Source organism: Eulemur rufifrons, chromosome 15, assembly GCF_041146395.1.
Source record: "Eulemur rufifrons isolate Redbay chromosome 15, OSU_ERuf_1, whole genome shotgun sequence".
NCBI lineage: Eukaryota > Metazoa > Chordata > Mammalia > Primates > Lemuridae > Eulemur > Eulemur rufifrons.
The window spans coordinates 99769844-99793146 of NC_090997.1; positions in this window are offsets into that span (position 1 = coordinate 99769844).

Below are 23303 nucleotides of genomic sequence, written 5' to 3' on the forward strand. Positions count from 1 at the left end.
ACAAGCTCTAATTGTAAACAGATGAGCTGTCCTCACTGCAGATATTTTTGCAAATATGACCACCTGCAATTATATGGTCCCTTTTCAAGCACGGAGAAAGAAAACTGGGAAAAGCCAATCCCAGCCATCTTCAACTGTTCGTGTCTCCAGTAACAAGACCATCGTTTGCAGCATGAGTTAGATCATTTTTCACAAAGTTTAGATACTGCTGTTTTAGGGCAAGACTATCAAATGGTGCAGCCTACTCAATGCCATTGCCAGAGCTCTGGACACTTTGTAACTTCTCAATTCTGGAACTGTAAAATAGAAGAGTAATGTATCACTTGTAAAGAGAATGGATGAAATTTCTTGCCACAGTCTAACACCAAAGCCAAGTTAGCCAAGCCAATAGTCGGGCTTGTGTTTCTATAACACAGAGGGAGAATGTAGCTGATTTTGGACATTAACTTGGCAATGTCTTCACTTGACCTTGTCCCTGGCATGGGCATTAAGACAATGGGCAAGAAGAGACTCAAGCAGACAATAATCACAAAGCCTAATGTCCCCATACCCACTGGAAAATAAAAGTTACAACAAAAACAATTTTACAAGTGTCTACCTTCACTGATCACTCCCATAGTAGGAGACCATGGGAGAACCTTGTCCTGAGAGTGTCCCAGGAGCCTTTTTGTCAACTTACCATGTCACAATCCTTCCTTCATTTGGAATTATAAGGTCTATGCCATTCTATGTCCTAAAGAAAATTTATATAAATTATAATAAAGAATAGGAATAAAACGTGAAGGCATTCTGCAAATTTTTAACCACATGCTCTCTTGTCCTAAGATATTATGCATGCTTGCTGCTTTGTAATATTTTCAATGGAGAGTAGAAAAGGCCCACCTCTCAGAGCCCCATAGAAAGAAGGAAAAGTCACAATGGATTTAATCACTGGCAGTCATCTCAGATAAAAAAAAAAAAGTGAGTAAAGATGCTTCACACCACACATCATTAGGAATTTGCAAATTAAAACAACAGTAAAGCACTCCTACATGCCTATTAAAATGGCCACAACACCAAATACTGACAAAGATTTGGTGCAACAAAGAACTCTAATTTATTGCTGGTGGGAATACAAAATGGCACAGCTACTTTGGAAGACAGTTTGGCTGTTTATTACAAAGATAAACATATTCTTACCATGTAATCCAGCAATCATGTTCCTTGGCATTTACTCAAATGAGCTGAAAACTAATGTTCACATAAAAACCTAACAGATATTATAGCAACTTTATTCATAACTGACAAAACTTGGAAGCAACCAAGATGTCCTTCGGTAGGTGAATGGATAAATAAATGTGGTACATCTAGACAATGGAATATTATTCAGCACTAAAATAAATGAGCTATCAAGCCATGAAAAGACCAGGAGGAAACTTAAATTCGTATTACTTACTACATGAAGAAGCCAATCTGAAAAGGATACATACTGTATGATTCCAACTATGACATTTCTGAAAAAGGCAAAATTATGAAGACAGTCAAAAGATCAGTGGTTGCCAGGGGTTGGGGGTGTGGGAGGGATAATCAGGCAGAGCACAGAGAATTCTTTAGGGCAGTGAAACCACTCTGTATGACACTGTAATGGTGGGTACATGTCATCACACATTTGCCAAACCCATTGAATGTACAATACCAAGAGTGAGCCCTAATGTAAACTATGGACTTTGGATGATAATGATGTGTCAATGTAAGTTCATTGGTTCTATCAAATGTACCATTGTGGTGCAGGATACTGATAAGGGGGGAAATTGCGCATACAGGGGATATATGGGAATCTCTGTACTTTTTGCTCAGCTTTGCTGTGAACCTGAAACTGTTCTAAAAACTAAAGTCTATTTGAAAATAAATAAATAAATAAGTTCATCTCATCTTGGGGAAGCAGCAACCAGGTTCCATCCACAGAACTTGATCGAACTCAGTCTCCTTTCCCCCTCTCCTAGGGAGGGAGATCAGTATTGTCCACATTTTTTAAAAGAGAAGAAAGAGAGAAAGGGAGGAGGGAAGGAATGGGAGGAAGGAATGGGAAGGAGGGAGAGAGAAGAAACCTCATTCACAAAGAGCTAAGAAACCAGGATGGGTGATAACGGATTATTGCTACAGTTCACCCTTGAACAATACGGGCTTAACTGTGCAGGTCCAATATATGGATTTTTTTCAATAAAAGTTATACCAACTGAGCCTCCCCTTCCACCTCCGCCACACCTGAAATGGCAAGACCAACTCCTCCTCCTCCTCCTCCTCCTCCTCCTCCTCCTCGGCCTACTCGACATGAAGACTATGAGGATAAAGGCCTTTGTAATGATCCACTTCCATTTAATGAATGCATGAATGAATGATAAGTCTACAAACCTGTTCACATTCCTAATGACAAACGAAATAGCCAAATGTAACAGAACATCCATCATGTCATCAACACATAAGGGTATTTTCTTCTCTATTCTCTCAGCTCCGGTACAGCTCAGTGGGGAAATGGAATCGTGTCTGCCCTCTAGAGTAGCTGGGCCTGGGAGCAGCCTTGCTTCTCTCCAGCGCTGACCTGGCGCTCTGCCACAGGCACCGCGAAGAAACATCAACCGGACTTCGAAGATCCTTGTAAGGCCATTTACTGATGACTCTAAAAGTCTCCAAAGGGAGTCCTCACACTGACATACAAGGAGCAGAACTTCCCCCAAAGCTCATGTCCCTATTTCTACTCCAGGTGTCTTGACGTGCCTGGTGCCACCCCCAGCCTCTCCCCTCCCCCGTCACTCCTTCCTCCCCTCACTCCACCTCCTCTTCCAGTTTTCCTGATCTTTGCCATCTTCAGAGAGCAGTGACCGCATACTTTCTTAAATTACTGTGGAGTATTAAATTCACGCTCTTCACACAATTAACGCCGTCAGCATCCTAGACTTGTCCCTTCACCCTTTCCGGATCAGCTGAGGACGTCCAGGGCATTGTAAGGAAGAACCTTTCCAGAGGCACGAGAGGGGCAGGAGCTATGAATTCCTCGAAATGAGTAGTTTGTCCCTGTGGTCGGTCGTAATGAGGCTGATAATCTCTACCTCGTTTTCAAGCCCTGGCCCCTTCTGGAAGTTTCCTGCCCTTTCCCCAATCACCACCCTCCCAACATCCACAGGATTCTCTCTCCGTGTCAACTTCGCTGTCCTGCGCTGATTATTGTGCTGTCTGCAATCGCTCCCAGTCAGTTTCATTGTGCCTGTTTCTTCCCTCGGGGAGATTGTAAGATCCTTGAGGGCAAGGGTTTCGTCTCACGCTGCTCGTATCTGGCTTCTGCTTTTTCACATCTTTTGCTTGTTCGTGTCTTCCAGACTCCTTCCACCACTAATCTCCACACAGACAGTCCCGACCCACCGTGGTTCCACTTACGACCGATTTTTCAACTTTACAATGGTGGGAAAGCGATGGGCAGGCAGTAGAAACCGCACTTCGAGTACCCACACGACCCTTCTGTTTTTCACATTCAGGGCAGTGTTCAATAAATCACATGAGAAATTAGACATTTATTATAAAATAGGCTTTGTGTTAGATGATTTTGCCCAACTGTGGGCTAATGTACGTGTCCTGAGCATGTGTAAGGTAGGCTAGGCTAAGCCATGATGTAGGTCAGGTGGATTAAATGCATTTTTGACTTATATTTTCAACTCACAATGGGTTTATTGGGACATAACCTTGGTCATATATTGAGGAGCATCTGTATTTGCAGATTAGGTGCTGGATAAATATTTGCTGATTTCCAAAAGAGCTTCAGGTAACACTTCCACCTTTCTTTTCCAAAAAGAATCTGCCTGGGGAGTAAAAAGGCAACCAAGTCATCTCTGAATACAAAGGACAACTGTGTATGTAAATATATGATAGGAATAGTCATTCAAACATGAAATTGATCCTGGAGGACTCATAAAATAAACTGTAGGCGATCTGAATGTCCCCTGTGGATTAGCAGCCAATTAATTCTACTGACACTGTACAAGGAATGGTTTATATTAAAGCAGGTTTTGAAAGGAGGCGATGGTAAGTCATCACCCATTATCTACCTTCCTAATATGAGAAGCGTGTCTGGCTACCAGGCCAGATTTGGAACCAAAACTGTGCCCTGTTGTCAGTGGATAAACCCCAGCTGGACAGGACGATGCCTGAGGAGCCCAGATTCAGGGAACTGGTCTCTTCCCTCTGGTCCCCAAAATACCTGAGAAAGAGCCACCAGAGGAGGAGGAGGAGGGAGATCAGTATGGCATAAAGGAAGAACTTAGCAGGGGGTTTAGGCTCATTAGTACCAATGGTGCAAAATAGTCAAATGCAAGAAAGTAGGTCAGTGAGAAAGAAGAGAGAGACTCCCCGAGAAAATCATACGTGCTCTTCGCCCTGACACAGCCATTCCTGAGAATCTAAGCGAAATGTGTTGTTGTTGTTGTTGTTGTTTCTCACACACACTCTCTGAAATGCAAATCAGCCGCAAATCGCCTGGCAGGCCAGCGAGAGCAGCGCGAACTCTCAGCCTTCAGAGCCCTGTCAAGTGCAGTTCACGCGGAGCAGAATTAATGCTGTAAACGGGAGGCAAAGTTCACTTATGAGCAACTCTCTAATGGGCAATTACCTCTTCTCTTTGCTTTCATTCCTTTTTCCTTTTTTTTTTTTTTTCCTCCCGAGCGTTAAGGTATAGTAGGCAATAGAGGATATGAAGGAGACTGCAGTTTTATTTAGTCTGGCTAAGAAGGCAGCTTTTATGCATTTTCTGAGGTGTGTATAATTACAGGTGCAGTTAATGTGCTTAAGAGCTTAGGGGAAGCAATTGTATATGAAAGATAACTTCCTAACAGACAGCTTTATTACAGCCGGGGCCCGTAGCCTCTCAGCTCCGGAATTATGCACACTTCTCCGTACTTCCCGTCCCTCTTGTCCTGGCAGTGCTTAGCCCTGGAACGATGCTGTCACCTGCGGAAATATTTGGGCGTTCGGCTAGGCCTCAAGAGCTGCTCATGTGCTGACCGCGTGCGCGCAAACCTCGCAGAGCTCCCTGCAAACGGGAAACCCAAAAGAGAGCAGGCAGGGACTGCAGAGCCTGCGACCAACACCTCGCCGAAAGCTGGCGGGCGGCGGCCACGTGCGAGGACTTTAAGAACACAGCCGAGAAGCTCCACTGACGCCATTTTCCAATGAGGATGAGTCTGCAGCGGTAGGAGCCGCCTTAGATTGGAGCAGCGTCTACAGGGCCAGATTAGACTTCCAGGGAGGAGCAGCTTCCCGACCACGGGCTACCGACCCACGAGGGAGAGAATCGAGGATAGCATTAAGGAAAATGCAACGTGGCTCAGTTTTTTCAGGGAACTGATACAGGGACCAAGTCAGATGGAGGCAAGAACTAGAAGGCAATGAAGAGCCAGGAAGAGTGAGAGAGTAAAAATGAGAGAGAAGAAAACCAACCAACCGACATAGTCTCGTCTTTCTGTCCCTCCCTGTCTCTGTCTCACACACACACTTGCTCACAGAGATGAGCCAAAATCACGATGTAACTGGGTAAAAGACAGATACGATGTACTGAGGGACATAAAGATACACAGAAAAAAAACTTCAATTTTAACTATGTTTTGCCCTTTAAAGACTAAGACAGACTGTTATTTGTGTTTGTTTGTTTGTTTGTTTTAATTTCTGAGCCATTGTGATTTTGTGAATGTGCGCCCAATGAATGACATCATCTCTTGGTACTTACTACATGTTCTGGCTAAAACAGAGCTAAGAACACCCTGTCCCTGTCTATACCAGGTGTTAATGGTTAGGGAGACGCAACAGGCCAAAGCCTAGACTAGACGTGGTGGTTTATAGCCTACCTTTTCCAGTGTTTTCTCACACTTACTCTCTTTAATTTTCTGAAGAAACAGAAAGAAAATCTAGTCCATGACTTATTTTTTGAGTCTGTTACCTTTTTCCTCACCCAAAACCCACTGACATGGCTTTTAATCTGGATCCCTTCCCTCAAAAAATCCTTGTATTCACAGAGAATCCAGCACTTCCGCCCTTCAATCCCAGCACCCTCTTGCCAGTTTCTCCCCTCTCAAAATACTGTGTTGGTTAAGCATTATGGAAAAAAAGATCTGGGATGATACCAGTCACGTTGCTTAATCCAGTGCTGTAGAGGAACCAGGACAACTGTCTTTCTGCTTTTCTGCTCGAACTTGTAGCTCTCACCCTCAATGTCACTTCACGGTCTGAAATGGCAGCTGGACCTCAATGGTCATGTCCACTTGTTACTCCAAATAAAATGAGGATTCTGTTATTTAGGAAGAAAAGAAAATTGGATATTGAGAAGCAACTGATTAAATCGTGTTTTACATAGTGTGTAAATGAAATACTTTCATTCGTTCAACAAATGTTTATCTTCTGCAGGGTCCACGCCTCGCCCTCGGGGAACCCTCCCCCCTGCCCTGACAGGTGCTGCTGTGCAGCTATTCCAAGCAGCCTGTTGCGGAGATAGCCAGCAGGCAGGGCAGCCACGTCTCACACCTTGGTCTTCTCTCAGCGGATGTTCCCGGTAGTTCCTATGTCCCCAAATTCTAGGGGATGCATGTCGAGCCTTCCGAGTGATTTTCCAGAAGCACCCCTCCAACATAACCTGACGAAGGCCCCCATGGCGGCAGGGCACAGCACACCGATATTCTCTCAAAACACACCCTCACTCTCAACCTTGGCCTCTGTGGTGGCTTTGTACTACATTTTCCAGAATTCCCTTCCATGTATGGTTCTGGGCTAGGGCTGGCCACAAAGACATTTTGCACAAGATATAGAAGGTACAAGTGATGCGGTAGCCTTAGATTTTATGTACCGAAGGCAGGCTGGCCACTGGCTGATCTGCTGTCCCACCTCTGCTGTGGGGTGACACCCACACGCCACCTGCCCCGTTCCCATCCCACCTGCTCAGCCTCCCCCAGCCCTGTGCCCAGTGGGTGTGCAGCCCCATGGCAGGGGCGCCAACGTGTCCTTCGGGTCACCCACAGCGTTGAGTTGCAGGTGAGAGTCAGGGGCAGGTTCTAATTTGTCCTCACAGGTTCCAGTCGTCCTTGCAGGTTCCCATTTACCTCGTGGGTTTCATTTTCCCCTTGCTCTTGTCCACATCCAGTGTTCCTTCCCGCTGTCGGCCTAGCTGCCCCTCAGCCCCAACAGCAGATGCAGAGACAACAGCCTGCAGAGATCACCCCAACATCCACGGCTGCATTGAGTCCAACCCTGTGACAAGGCCCTTCTTCCACACAGGCCACAGCAGTCCCACCTCCCTGACCAGACACCCCCTACTGAATTCTCCAGTCCTCCTACAGAGTGTGGCACAGGTGGGCAATGGGCTGGTGCTGGCAGAAGCCATGTTTGCACACTCCCCGTTGCAAGTCCTACCTAGCAGGTCTGGCATCTCACTTCAGAATGTGGTTACACATGACAACTAATGCTTGCTCTCAGCCTTTGGGGCATCAGCAGAAAGTCTGAGACTGGAAAAATTGTATTTAGCATGCTGTCATATGTGATCACAGAGAGAGAGGTGATAGCTTAGATAGACAGAAAGATAGGTAGACAGATAGATAGAAAGAATTTTAAAAATAAAACTGCTCGAGCTTCTCCATCGTACTGTCCTGGGAGCTCAGACCACGGGGCTATCTAAAAAGTCAAAGACTGTAATAATGAGGTCCATGCCATTGCAAACTCCTGTGGCTCAGATGTTATCAATGAAAATATGAGACAATGCCACTTTCTGTAAATCTCCCCATTACATTGAGTAACTAAATAGTGATTGTATAAAATGTTCTAAATATGATTTGACTAAACTTTAAATATCATTTTTAATTTTATAAACTTAAATTCATACTTTGAATGCTTCCTTACCAATAGGTTAGTTTTTATAGACATTTACTTACTTTAAAAAATAATGATTAATAAACTTAAGTGCTTTTATAGATAACAAAATGAATGCATTTGGGGGAGAGAAATTTGTTATTTAACTTTATATATCAATTTAATTTTATTTGAAATAAATAAGACTCATAGTATAAAATTATATGAAATACTTCCTGTTTGGAAATGGAGTAAGAATTTAAAGATCATCTTTAAAAAGCACATGCCCAATAGAACAACATTTCCCAAGCTGTGTTTTACAGAATGGAATACTAGTAAGTGTTACTCAAAATAAGAAAGAGTATTTCTTTGGTCAAATAGGTTTGAGACATATTAGGTTAAAAAAAATCCAAATGGATTTCTTCACCTCAGGAATCCTCAGTGAGTTCTGTAAGTGGACATGCTTATAACTTACTGAGAAGAGGTATAAGAAGAAACAAGATTTTCCAAATTTATTTGCCAATGGACCACTTTTTGGTAAAATATTTTGAGGAACTAGTGTACTAAGGAACACACTTTGGGAAAATATCCTACAAAGTTAAACAATGTCTCAAGGCAAGTTTTAAATCAGTAATGAACAACTTTCAAATATATGTTGTATATATTGAATATATAATATATGCATATTAAACATATATACTTGAAATTTATAAGTTATATACATTATACAAGTTATATTTATGTATAACTTATATAAGCTATATATAACATAGTAAATATATCATATAATATATATTAAATACTATATGCTATATATTATATACATACACAAATTTCAAGTTACATACTGGCTACATGTCTTGATTTTGTTTTATTGAAATCAACACAACATCTTCATATTTTATCATAATGTCCCCATATTTTTACTCCAATAAACACAATATCAATACTACTAACACACATTCTAAAGTCAAACACAAATAACTAATTTAAGGATTTTCACCTCTAATCACACAATAATTTGTATAGAGTTGTCTGCCAATATGTGATTTTATACTTTATTTACCAAATTCTTTCTCTTCAGCCTACATAACACTAGAAAGCTAGAGTTCAGTGCTAACATGTAAGAAATTATTGTGATAATTCTATTTCTAACTATTAGATGGAATAAATAACCTGAAAACCCTCCCACTAAAAATATGCCTTAAAATGTGGATAAAGTACCTTCTTTATTCACAGTTTCTTCATTCACAGATTCAACTAACTGCAGATTGAAAATATGCAGAAAAAATTTTTAAATAACAAACAACAATTAGAAACTAATACAAATTTTAAATAGCAATACAACAACTATTTACATAGTATTTACACTATGTTAGGTATTATAAGTAATCTAGAGATTATTTAAAGTATATGGGAGGATGTGCATAAGTTATATGCAAATAATCCAGCATTTTAGATAAGGGACTTAAGCATTCAGGTTTTGGTATCCTCAGGAGTCCTGGAAGCAATCCCCTGCAGATACCAAGAAACAACTGTATAGAAAATATCCTGTAAAATTCATAGCAAAATGTATAATAAAATAAAGGAATTCCCCAAGGGCTAAAAATGAACTGGGAATTACAAATTAGAAAGTTAAGGCTGTCTATGTTGGACCAGAAGTTGCTTCAATCGAACCAAGAAACTCGAATTTTCATGTCTCACAGACACAATGAGACCTTAGTCCCCAACAAGACTGGCAGTGAGAACTGAGACCCCTGATGAAGACAGAAACTTCAAATGGCCAAATTCTAAATGAAAGGATGATTTTTTTTAAAAATCCATCTACTGGCTCAGAGAAGCATCAAGGAAGCTTTTTAATTATTAACTGAGCTTTGGCTGGAAATAGACTACCCAAAGAATTTGCAACAATGGACCTGCTCTCATTCCTGTTTTTGGCTTGAATTTATAGGCTGGCATGATCCAGACACCTCCATGTATTAATAAGATAAAAATGTTTCCAAAACACTAATATTTTTAAGATGTCTTGCAGAAACAAACTCAAAACTACTCCAGGATGGGGGTGTGGTTGCATCACAAATTCTTTCTGCAGACACATTCACAAAGATAAACCCCACCAAAGACATGATCATAACCTAGAATTTAAACAACATGAGGAAATAATCCATCATGTGGCAAAAGGATTAACAAGCACCAAAAACAGCACAACCCCAACAACTTTAGATGATAGAACAATTAGATATTCTATGAATGAGTATATTTAAAATCACGGGATACAAAGGAGGAAAAAAAGAAATAATAACAAGAAACTATAAAAAATAACAGATATTTGAAAAACTATCCAAACAGAGCTCCTAGGAATGAAAAATATAGTCAGTAATTTAAAATTCAATGGATAGATAGATTAGATAGCAAATTAGACACAGCTGAAGAAGAAAATTGGTAAATTGGAAGATATTTCTGTGAAACTTACCCAGATTGAATCACAGAGAGATTTTTAAAACTTGAAAATGTTTTATTTGAAAAACACTGAGGATAAAATGACAAGACCCAATCAATTTCTAAAAGAAGGCCCAGAGAGAGAAAATGAAAAAAGAAGCAGTATTTCCAGAATTGAAGAAAGGCAGGAATCCTATGTAGTTCAGGAATCATTTCAAATACCAAACACAGTAAATAAAAATAACTCCATACTTAACACATTGTACAGAAAAACCACAAAATACTACAGACAAAGACAAAAATTTTATAGGCACATAGAGAAAACACAGGTTGCCCACAAAGGAACAACAATCAGATTGACAACAGATTTTTCAACTATAGTAATAGGACCTAGAAAACAATAGAAAATATTTTCAAAGTGTTAAAAGGGAAAAAGTCATCTTATAATTCCAAACCCAGCTAAACTATAATTGAAAAATGAAGACAAATAAAGACATTTTCAGACAAACTAAGACTGTATTTTACTAACAAAACTTCACTTGAAAAAAAAAATACAACTAGACTACTACTTCAGCAAGAAAAAAATTAAACATAGAAGGAAAGATTGAGATGCAAGAAAGTTAAACAAAGAAATTAGAAAATATGTGGGTATTTATTTTTTAAAAATCTTTGGCTAGTATAAAGCAATGGTAATAATGATATATGGGGTAAAAATAAATAAAACTAAAATATTGGACATAAATATCAGGAAAGATGGGAAGAGTGGTTGAAGTGAAAACATTCTAGGGTACTAGACAGGTATTATTAGTCAGGAAGTGTGTAAATAGTGTTTATCTTAACACTAATTGAAATATCTTGTTATACTTTTAGGGTATCCAGCAAAAAAAAAAAAAAAGTAGGGATAGGACGCATAACTGCTAATGAAAGTGAAGCATAGGGGAGGAAAAAAATAAAGAAAACTAAATTAATTAATACAGTGGAAGATAGGAAAATTAAAGCAAAGAAAAAGCAGGGCAAACAAAAAGCAAAAGCAAATCTATAATTGTAATAGACGTATATCCACCAGGTAAAAGATTCTCAGATTACTTTTTAAAAATCAAAATCAGCTATGAGTTTTGATAAGAGATATGCTTAAAACATAATATTAAAGAAAGCTTATAAATAAAGAAATTGAGAAAAGTCATACCAGAAAATACAAAGCAAATGAAAACTGGCACCGCTACATAAAATGAGACTACATGAACTTTAAGGCAAAAAGCTTCAACAGGGAAAAAGGTGTTCACTACACAGTGAGAAGAGAAAAGCTCATTGGGAAAATATTATAATTTTAAACTTATATTTATTTAATAAAACACCCTCAGAATACATAAAATTACTAAGACTATACGGAGAAAGAGAACTAATTTTAAAACATTGGGAGATTCTAGCACACATCTCTGAGTGTTTGGTAGATTAAGCAGAATTAAAAACATAGAAATGATGTAGGAGATTCACACAGAAGGATGTAGAAGGATGGAGAACAACACAATTACCACAGGGGATATATATAGATATATAACACATAAAATTAGTTTTTAAATGGTTTTCATGTATTTGAAACTATTGTATATTTTCTAATTTGAGAATTCAGTTAAACTTTTTAAATGATCATAGCAGTGGGTAATAAGACCAAGACATAAACGCATCAGGACTCTGAGGTTCTCTTCCCATGCTAAACAGCAACTGGGAGACTTTTATCAGAGGCAGCATGTTCTATTCAGGGCACCGTTCAGCAGCAAGGAACGAGACTGTGACAGAGGCTACAGTAGACTTGGAAGTTTTAGAAAGTGACTCTTTCAATCCAAACCAGTGGCCATGAGCTCATGCAGGTTCTGTTTAAAGGGGCTAAGAGGAGAGTTTGTTTAAATGTTAGAACAAGATGATAGGATATGGGAAGAGCCTTTGCAAGAGCATTCTTCACTAAGGTACGCTCGAGTAAGATGGAGAGAAATTTAAAGTATAGACATAGAAATGTCTCAGAATCTGAGAAACCCTGTGCAGGCAGAATCCGTGATGTCCTTGGGAGCCAAACCCCTCTCTCAGGCCACGCGCTGTCCACCCATTTCCTCTGCCCACCTGCGCCGCTCTCCTCCCTGCAGATGGCTTCCTCTGTGTGCCACCAGCCTGCCAAGGGCCCAGACGGTCGCTCCAGATGCAAAGTCCACACAGCCTGCACGCCGGCAGCCCTCTTTCTCATTTTCATAATTTCGAATGACCAGCAAAGAGCCAAGCCAGGCAAGACCTAAGTTCCCAGACAGTGTGGAGCCAGGAGTCCAACCCTGCCCAATCACCCAAGGCAAGGAGAAGTGGCAGGTTCTAACGGTGCGTGGCCACTTGGAGCAGGAAAAGCTGTGGGCAGAAGAGCCTCGATAGGCCTACCCTCTACACTGACTAATGTGACTCTCTCTATTCAGTTGCCAAGAATGAAATAAGGATGTGATTTGCAAGAAGAGGCATTAAAGTTGATAAATGAGAAGAATGTACTTAGTGGAGCAACTATAATCACTTTGATATTCATTCAACAAGTGTTTACTGAACACTTACTATATGCTGGAAACAAAAGGCAGGAAGCTCTGCCTGCGTAGAATTCACACTGTAATGGAATACATTACCAAGAAAAGCAGCACCATTTCCTTCTCTAGCAAAAGTAAGGATCAATCCTTTCAGACAACTTTGAATACACTCAAACTGCTCTTGAATGCGCCCTTGAAATTTTACCCATCCCTTGCTTGTACGATACTCTATGCATTAGCCGTAGGTTTCTTGTTACCTCTGGAAATAGCCACTTCATCTTAGGGAACCACTTGTAGAAAGGCGGCTAGAATCAAGCACATTTGTGTTTTGTTGTGTTTATTTTAGCCAAGTTCGTAAACCATTTAGTGAATTTTCTCTTAAAGTGTGTAGTACGCCAACCTAGGATTTACCAGCACACATGATCAAAAGTAGACAGAGCCAGGGTGTCCTCAGCCTTTACATTTTTGCTACCACGGCCATGGGTTCTGCAGACACAGTGCCTGCTGGGCTTGTGCGGTAGCTCTCTGCAACGGGCTGCTCAGAGAACATCACAAACATGTTAGTCCTAATGCACTACCTCATTTCTACAAGGAAATAAAATGCTCCTTCCTTGCAGAAAGTTAAAGCACAGTAAGAGGACTGAACTCACCACAAGGAATCAGTGAGGAGAGAATCCCGAGCTCCCAACTTCCAGTCTCACGTGAGAAACAGAAAACCCACAGCCCAACGTTGGGAACTCTCCAGGCACCATCCCAGAATCACCTGCTTCTCATTATCACAGTTTGTGGTGATTAGTGACTTATTAAGGTCAGAATCAGGAGAACAGAACCAGAATAAAGCAGAGGTAAAATTTCTTTTCCTTAAAAAGTTCTGGCAGGAGCTCAGGGCGGTCTGTGGGGACCCCAGCAATGACAGTCTCATTTCCTCTCCTCCCCTCTGCTCTGACAAGCTTCGGAGGCACCTCTGTACCATGTTGGCCAGAACCGGGCTCGTTCGGGCCTTGGGCTGTTGGTCACAGAAGCCCCTCCAAGTGGCTTGTTTGCATGCCGTATCTCTTTGATTGGCTGAGAGGGGATAGGGGAGCTCAGTGGGAAAAGAGAGATGGACGCTTGATGCGAGTTCCCTGGGGCTCTGGGGAGTCAGATGGCTGCAGTGTGAAACCAGAGCTCGCACACGCCATGGCGCCCTTCCCGGGAGGTCCTGTTACCGAAAGCAGAAGAGCTGCTTCCCAGCACGCTCCGTCTGCCAGCTCTGCCTGGGGACCCTGCAGCCAGCGATGGAACTGCCCCCGAACGGGGGCTCACCAAAGTGCCACTTGCCTTTCCGTGAGAAAGACCCTCTTCAGAGTTGGCAATTTTGACCATGCCTTTGTTCTACTATTCCATTCCTAGAATTCATCACTGTGAGGGGTTTTTCCTCGCGATGGGTTTATTTCCTCACGCACACAATGGATCAAACGTGACATAGCATCACATCGAATAAGGTCCATTGACCTTTCTATTTTTCTCTAAGAACAGCTAGCACGTGTCTTGCAAACCACCTTTCTGCCCAGGAGGGTCAGTGAAAGTGCCCCGAGACTCTTCCACATTGTGGTCCCTCCGTACCTGTTAGCTGTGGGAGGTTGGGGAAGTTATTTAGTTTATGTAAGCCTGTTTCCCCGTCTGTAATATGAGGATGATAACACTACCCGTCTCGTGGTTGTGAGGATTAAATGAGAAAATATAACTATTTGGCAACCACTGCAGTAACGAGTGTTTCAAACAAAGAATCAACAACAAATGCGAAAACCAGTGGATGATGAAAGTAGGATGAGAAAGGAGGATGGGAGGCAGGATATTTACACAGTCTTAAAGAATCTCCCCGAGAGATGTCAGTTAATTATGAAGTGCAAAATAGTAACTTTACAAAGAAGAAAACAGCAAGGCACGGCCCTAGCCAAGGGACCAGAGTTAATAGCATCCGCAGTCATGGGCAGAGGTGCATCATGCTCCTCCCAACAAACAGTGCAGAGAACACAGCAGCACAGCCGCCAGCCCGGACGGAGTTGCACAACCTGAATCTAATCATGTGGAAACACAAGACAAACTCAAATCAAGATAAATTCTGCAAAATAACTGGCCTGCGTTCTTCAAAAATGTCAGTTGTAGTGGGAGGCAGAATAATGGCTCCCCAAAGACTTGGACCTTGTGAACTGGTCACCGTGCATGGCAAAGGGTCTGCATAGAGGCAGAGGTAATCCTGGGTTGTCTGGGCAGACCCACTCTGACCACGTGAGGCCTTGAAGAGAGAACCAGCTTTCCCAGCTGCAATGGGAGATGTGATGATGAGGGAAGCTTGCGAGAGATGTGACCACATGAGACGGACTCAACCAGCCATTGCTGGCTTCGAAGATGGAGGAAGGGGCCACACGTCGTGGAAAGCAGGTGCCAGCTAGAAGCTGGAAAAGGCAAGGAAACGATTCCTCCCTGCAGCCTCCAGAAGGAACGGGAATGCAGTCCTACCCGCATCTTGGTGTCAGCCCAGGGAGAGCACGTTAGACTTCTGACCTACACAACTGTAAGATGATGAACTTGTGTTGTAAAGCCACTGATTTTGTGGTAAATTGTCACAGCAGCAATAGGAAACTAATACGGTCATGAAAAACAAAGAAAGAATGAGGAACTGTGGCAGATTAAAGGCAGTAAAGAGACATGGTGACTGCAGGGGAGGTGTGACCCTGGATTGGATCCTGGACCAAAACTAGGCATCGGTGGGGCAACTGGAAAACTCTAAGATCCGTAGCAGGGGTAATGTTATCGCATCAGTGTCAACGTTCTGATTTGGGTCATTGTCCTGGCCAAGGAAGAGAATGACCTTGTTTTAGGAAATTCATGCTGAGGTATTTGGAGGTAAAGGAGCATCATGTCTGCTACTTATTCTTAAATGTTTCAGAGAAAAATTACACATGTGTTATATAAAGTACATAGGACAGTGCTGAGCATGTAATAAATTCCATACGAGTTGGGCTGCTCCACAGTGGGTTCTAAGAGGGAGTCAGAACGACCACTGTCTCAGCAATCACCTGCAGACTACACCACCTTGCTGCTGGGGCTCCACCACTGGAGTTTTATCACCCTCTGCAAGGTTTATTCATCGCCTAAATTCACTGAGCCTCAGCCATTACTTAGAGTTTGGTATGCAAATGCGTCTGTCAGATCTTTTACTAACAGCACATCCCCGTGATAACAGAAAGAAAGACAATGCAAAGGAGCCTCTGTACATAGTGCAGCTCACTCCAAGGAAGAGAATGACACTAAGGGCAGATGCCAGGTGCTATGGTTTAGATGTGGTTGGTTTGGCCCCACCAAGTCTCATCATGAAATTTGATCCCCAATGTTGGAGGTGAAGCCTCGTAGGAGGTGTTTGGGTCTTGGGGCAGATCCCTCATGGAGGGCTGGGTACCATTCTTGCAGGGGTGAGTGAGGGCTCAGTTCCCATGAGAACTGGTTGTTGAAAAGAGCCTGGCACCTCCCTTTCTCTTCTTCTCCTCTCACCGTGATGGCTGCATGCCAGCTCCCCTTCGCCTTCTGCCGTGAGTGGAAGAAGCCTGAAGCCCTCACCAGAAGCGGATGATGGCACCATGCTTCTTGTATAGCCTGCAGAACTGTGAGTCCAATAAACTTCTTTTCTTTATAGCTTACCCGGCCTCCGGTATTCCTTTGTAGCAACACAAATGGCCTAAGACACCAGAATAAAAGATAAGCTGATTACTACAAATCAATTCTATTTTATTCTCTCAAAGCATAACGTGAAGTTACATACAAACGAACAAGAATCAGACCGATAGTGGACTTCTCAACAGCAACATTGACTTCAGGAGGACAGTGGAGTAATACATTTCATGTATTGAAAGAAAAAAACTTTGAACCTATTATATTTATCTGAATTGCCATTTAAATACAAAGGTATAATAAAAGTATTCTTAGAAATACATGGCCTCCAAGTTTTGCAACAAAAAGAAGCATATGGAAAACATTTTTGGAGAAAGAACTCAAATATGAAATATGAAAAGAAGTAAGAGAAAGAGAGGCTGAAATAGGTAAGGAGAAGAATGATAATCAAAGTTTACTGTTGTCTTAAATTTTTAAAAAATTAAACAAAATCTAGGGTAGATAAACAAGAAAAGAAAGCGTACAATAACAAAAAGTAAAATCCTAGCCAATGTTTTCCCAGTAGTCTTTTAGAACAAGAATATAGAAATTAATTAGCTTAAGAAACCAGTGGGGATAATACCCAAGAGCATGATGCTAAGTTAAAGGCAAACACCAGAAGAAAAAAAACAGAATGTAAAATTTCTAAGGTAGCAGAAGAAATTTTAATTCATCCAATGGAAAATAGGAAGAGAAAAATGCAGAATAACAAATGGAAAATATAAGATAGCAGAAATAAATCTTATTATATCTATATGATATGATAGCAGAAACAAATCCTATTATACTAGTAATTACATTAAGTCTGAATGAGTAAAACTTCTAAAAGAAGAAGACAGAGTCTTACTGTTGCCTAAAATGACATGCTTAAAACAAAAAGTCACAGAAAGTGACAGTAAAATTATATATATATAATATATATATAATAGAGACCATATATATATATATATATATATATATATCATTTTACTGTTGCCTAAAGTGACATGTTTAAAACAAAAAGTCACAGAAAGGTTGCCAGTAAAATTATATTTTTTATATATATAATGTATATAAGACATATATATATCATCTCTATTTTAAACATTTGGTCCATCTTCCCAAAAACTCTACTTCAGAGAGCATATGAGACCAGTTTTTTGAACCATTATATTCTTCAGGTATCTAGTTATCTTGACTTCCAAGTCCACACTTCCTGGAAGTATCACTTCCTCAGGGCGGTGATTTACTGGGGGGAGGCAGGGCAGGGAGTGGTAGTGGCCAAAGGCACCTGCAGTCCAGGTAGGAGTAGACACAGCCACAGGAGAGAGCCCCAGGCACCAAAGAATCACTTGGATCCTGGTATTCTGCCAGCCCCCGCAACTCCTCGGGTTAGGACTTCACTTGCCAACCCCAGGGAGAATAGTCCCCCAGGTCAGTGTCTCTCAACAGCCATGCAATGGAATCACCAGTGAAGATTTTAAAAGTCCTGGTCCCACACCCAGAGGTCTGATTAGTTCATCGGTCTGGGGTGAGGCCCAGGGGATGAATCTGTAAAGCTTCCCAGGCAATTGTAAAGGGCAGCCAAGGTTGAAAGTCATCTCCATAGGTCGTAACACACTAGTCCTGTAAACTGATTGTCTAGAATGGAGGGAGGAGAGTAGTCAGGGAGGTACCTAAACAGGTGTCTTGGAGGTGGTGAAGAAGAGGGCATCCAGCCCAGGTAAGTACCTGTCCTTATGCCAGCACCTTGCTCCGGCCTCTGAGCAGGAAGGCAGAGCATAGTAAGCAAGGCAGGACACACGATTCTGTCCAATTTGCTCAGATTTCAGTGTCCTGCTTTTTTTCAAAGGGAGAGTGTGTGTGTGTTTAATGACTATGAATTCAGTACCACTCTGTGTAGATTGCTGAATCAAGCACCACACGTGGATACCTGTGAGTAAGAGATGATCCTTGCCCTAAATATTCTCAAATTTTAGTGGAGAGTCATCCTTTGTAGTAATTGAAGAGAATCTTCCAGAGCTGGGAGGAGGGTGAGGAGCTGAAATGGAAGTAATCAGACGCACATTCTGTTGTGAGTAACAGCACAGAATCCATGGCACAGGAGATATTAGAGACACGCTGGTTCTTAAACCAGAAAACAAATTGGCTCCACTAGAGAAAGATCACTAGTAAATTTCTAACCAGTGGTGGGCTGTACTCTATCTTTCCTGGTTTCTGTCTTAAGATATTCCATAAACTGAAAAGGGGGAGAAGGGTTTCCCTTCACCTTCCAGGCAAGCAACTAAATATTTTACCTCTTTCACAGTGGTCGGCACGCCAAAGGTGTTCATTATGTGATAAACTCTGGGTGTTTCTGAAAATATGAGCAGATCATTAAAAACCTCGATGTGACTCAGGCAATATGTTGCACTGAAGATACTGCAGCCTCTTTACTCTAAAAGATCAATTAAAATCTATTAGTTCAACAATCCTCATCCCATCAAAATTAAAAAATAAAAAGATTTTACATGACTAATGAGCTATTCTGCTCCATTGGGTCATAATCTACATTTTAAAGTGTCTGTATTCTCAAGAGCAGGGTAAACTGAACTTCACCAGTGTCATTGTTACTGACTTTGTGGTAATTAATGGGAATTTTTCAAATTGTCTGAATCTCTATTTAAATGATTTATTTAATGGACTTTCAGAGTTGCTGTTACAATCTATCACATTGTAGTGAAGTAACTTAGGTGTGTTTATTGCCAATTTACAGGGAATATGCCACACTGGAGGGGACGAAACCCTTTTTCTCTCTTGGTTTTCCTACCATTCTGACATTCTGTGATTGGAATAAACAGGACACAGCACATGAGACATTTGCAGTCAAAAGCCACAGGTATTTTATTTTGGGTGCTGGCCAGTCTCTTGTGATTTATGACATTATTTCATTACAAATTGCTGTAAGGACAAGCATTGCTCACCCACGGAGTGTTGTGCATTTACTCATAAATTTTCAGGAATGAGACAGTGTGTGTGCCAGGAATGATAGCATACTGTTTGCTCTTCCCTCCTCCAATTCTGTTAAAACCAAAGGATGTTTTAGGAAATTGGGGTTTAGGAGACCAGCTTGAGCAAAAGGGAGTAATCCAAGCTAGCACATATGTGTCTCAAAGCAGAGACACGGAGAGGAGTAATGATACTCTCCATCTATCAGTGTGGCAGGAATCTACAGTAAAGGAGCAGAGTTCTTAGAGAAATAGAAGTTCCTCCAGGGTTAAGACCACATCTTATTCAAATTTCTTATGCCCAAGGTCTATTAAGTGCAGTGCCTGGCAAAAGGTAGTTGCTCAATGAACATAGAATTTGAATTATTCTACATAAGAGTTTAAATGTAATATATATTTGAAGGATAAAATCAATGTCCAAGAATATTTATTTGAAAAGTGCATGTAATAGGGAGGTCTTTTGCAAATTACAAGATATTTTAATATAATTTGAGGTCTTGAGTATAATACCAATCCAAATTCTTGATATCCTAGTTATCTTTCATGTTTCTTAAATAGTGCATTTATGCAAAATGATAATTTTTTCATCTGGCATATTTTGAGAGAAGATAGAGGAAATAACCTTTTTAAAACAGAGAATTCTATGTAATGATTAACAAATACAATATTTCCTAATTAAAGCAAGCTAAATGTATGAAAATAAAGATTTTTCTAGGTATATGGGAATTCTTTATTTTGGGCATTTGACTTTTTTTTTTTTTTTTTTTTTTTGAGACAGGGTCTCACTATGTTACCTAGGCTGTTTTCAAATGCCTGGGCTCAAGGGATCCTCCCACCTCAGCCTCCCAAATAGCTGGTACTACAAGGTGTCAAGGTGTGCACCACCGTGCCCAAGTCTTGAGATTTTTTAAATTAAAAAATGTCTTAAGTTAGAACAGTTGAGTTTCACTAGTCTGTCGTGTGGCACAGAGAATCACCCAGGATTATGAGACCCTCAAAGCATTTTTTTTCATCAAAACATTACATTTCTTAGAATATATTCCCTCCTTTTGGGTTCATTGGTTATCTTTCCTCCAAAGTATTTTACAAGTTCTTTTATCAAGGTTTAATAAAATTTAAACTCTGTGTATCTCTCAAAATGTCTTTTTTTAATACCCACATATTTCTCCTTATCACCTTTATTTAGTAATAATTTACATACAACAAACTGCAACCATTTAAATGAGTTTCACTAGATGTAAATACTCATAAAACCCACCACAATCAAAATACAGAACATATTCATCACCCCCAAAAGATTCTTTGTCCCCCTTTGTAGCTCATTCCTCCCCCCACCCCAGTCCTGGCCAACCACAGATCTGCTTTATGTCACTACAAATTAATTTTCACTCCATATAAATAAAACAATGCAGTATGCCCTCTTTCCTATCTGGGTTCAGCATGATTTTGTATCTGTATTCAGCATGACTTAAAAATTTTTCCATGTTGCTATATGTTTCAGTAGTTTGTTCCTTTTAATTGCTGAGTAATATTCCACATATTGGATATACCTTACACTATCTATTTACCAGTCAATGGTATTTGTGGACTGTTGCCAGGTGTTGACTACTGTGATTAAAGCTGCCATGAACGTTCTTGTAAGTATTAGTGTCGACATATGTTTTCATTTCTTTTGGGTAAATACCTAAGAGTAGAATGCCCAAATCACAGGGTACGTATATGTTTAAGTTTTTAAGAAACCTCCAAACAGATTCCGGAAGCGGTTGTACCATTGTATATTCCTGACAGCAGATTATGAGAGTTCTCCTTGTCCTATAACTTTGCCAACACTTGGTTTTGTCAGTCTTTTTAGTTTTAGCAATTCTTGTGGGCAAACAGTGGTTTGTCCTTGTGGTTTAGTTTTGCATTTCCCTAATGGCTAACAACATTAAGCATCTTTTCATGCTTTCATTTATTTTCATTTATTGGCCATTCATTTATCTTCTTTTGAAAAGTGTTCTAATATTATGTCTATTTTGTGTTGGGTTGTTTGTCTTTTTATTACTGAATATGAAGAGTTCTGTATACTCTGGATACAAACCCTTTGTCAGATAAGTGTGTAGCACACATTTTATTCCATTTTGTAGCTTTTTATTTTCTTAATGGTATCTTTTGCAGAGCAAAAGTTTTTAACTTTATATAAAGTTCAATTGATATTTTTTTTTCTTTTACGGTTCATACTTCTTTGTTTCCTATTAATATATGAGAAACCTTTGTCCTTTCGAAGGTCACAAAGATTTTCACCCATGTTTTCTTCTAGTTCTATAGTTTCAGCTTTTCTATTTAGGTCTATGGGGTGTTTTCGTTTTATTTTTGTTGTTTCATTTTTGTATGTTTAACCTACTCTGAAAAGATGATTTAGCCAAGTACAGAATCTAGCTTTGCAGTTATTTTTCCTCAGCACTTTTGAGATATTATTTCATCATCATCTGGCATCTGATGTTGCTGATGAAAAATCTGCTATCAGTCTGATTGCTATTCTTTTGTAAGTACTGTATTTCTCTCTGGTACCTTTAATTTATTTCTCTATCCTTGTCTTTCTGCAGTTTCACAAAGATGTATCTAGCTGTGAGGGTTTTTTTGCTCTGTTTAACAATCAAAATGCCCTTTTCATGCCAGGATGATGTCTGCATTTAATTCTAGAACAGTCTTAGCCATTTTCTTTTCAAATATTGTTTCTCTCCTATATCACTATTGCCTTTTAGAAATATTTATTGCAACAACTTGTAATTTTTCAACTTACCCTCCATGTCCCTCTTAAATTTCCTTTCTTATTTTACCTTTCTTTATCTCTCAGTGCTATATTCCAGGTGATACGCAAAGTTCTGGCTTCCATCTCAATTTTTTCAACTATATTCAGTTCAGCACTTTATTTATAAGGGTTGCTTTTTCATATTGATGACTATATTTTTCATTTCCAAGATTCCTAATTGGTTTTTATTTATATCTATCTATTGTTGATGTAATTACCCACTTAATTTATATTTTATAGTTTTTGCACATCATATTAAAGATTGTAAATGCATTTATTTTAAAGTAGTTTTCAGATTCCTCTATTATTTGTAGTTTACCAGGTATGAACTTTTCCAATGTTGTCTGAGAGTTCACACTGCATGGGAGTTGCCTGCCTAACAGCCATTCCCCCTTTCTTTGCTAATAAAACCCAGTATTATCTTGAGTAGCAATGTGTTCGGCCAATAGATCAGGACTGGTCTAAGCAGTTGTGACCATTTGTTTCCCTTTAGGATGATCTAGTTCATCCTAACAAGATGTAATGGAGATTCAGCTTGGGAGCTTCTGAGAAGGCAGGAAATGTGCTATGCAGAGCTACAGAAGCCATCTGAGAACTCCCAGGCAACAAACAGCAAACTAAGGAGAAAACAGAGAACATTAGAGAGCCTGGATCCCTGATGCGTCGTTGAGCTACTAGACCATCCTGGGGCAGCCTACGCCTTGGCCTGGCTCCTGGGAGATCGGAGCTCAGAAGTGTGGCCTCACCTTGCTGGGTCTTTGTGGTTCCCAACCCTAAGCCAGAACAAAAGTTGGTCCAGCTCCCAGTCACACAGGTGCCTCTGCATCACCCCCTGCCACAGGTAAGCAGCTTGTTACCTGCTGAAAGCCCAGGTGGGTTAGTAGGAGTCTCGCCAGCTTCCTGTCACCTGCATAGAAGCACACTCCCAGCACTGGCCTCGGGACAGGATCCTGAAGTGAGACTCCGCACTCAGCCCCTCTTTTCCACTCACACTTTGAAATCCTGGATCCC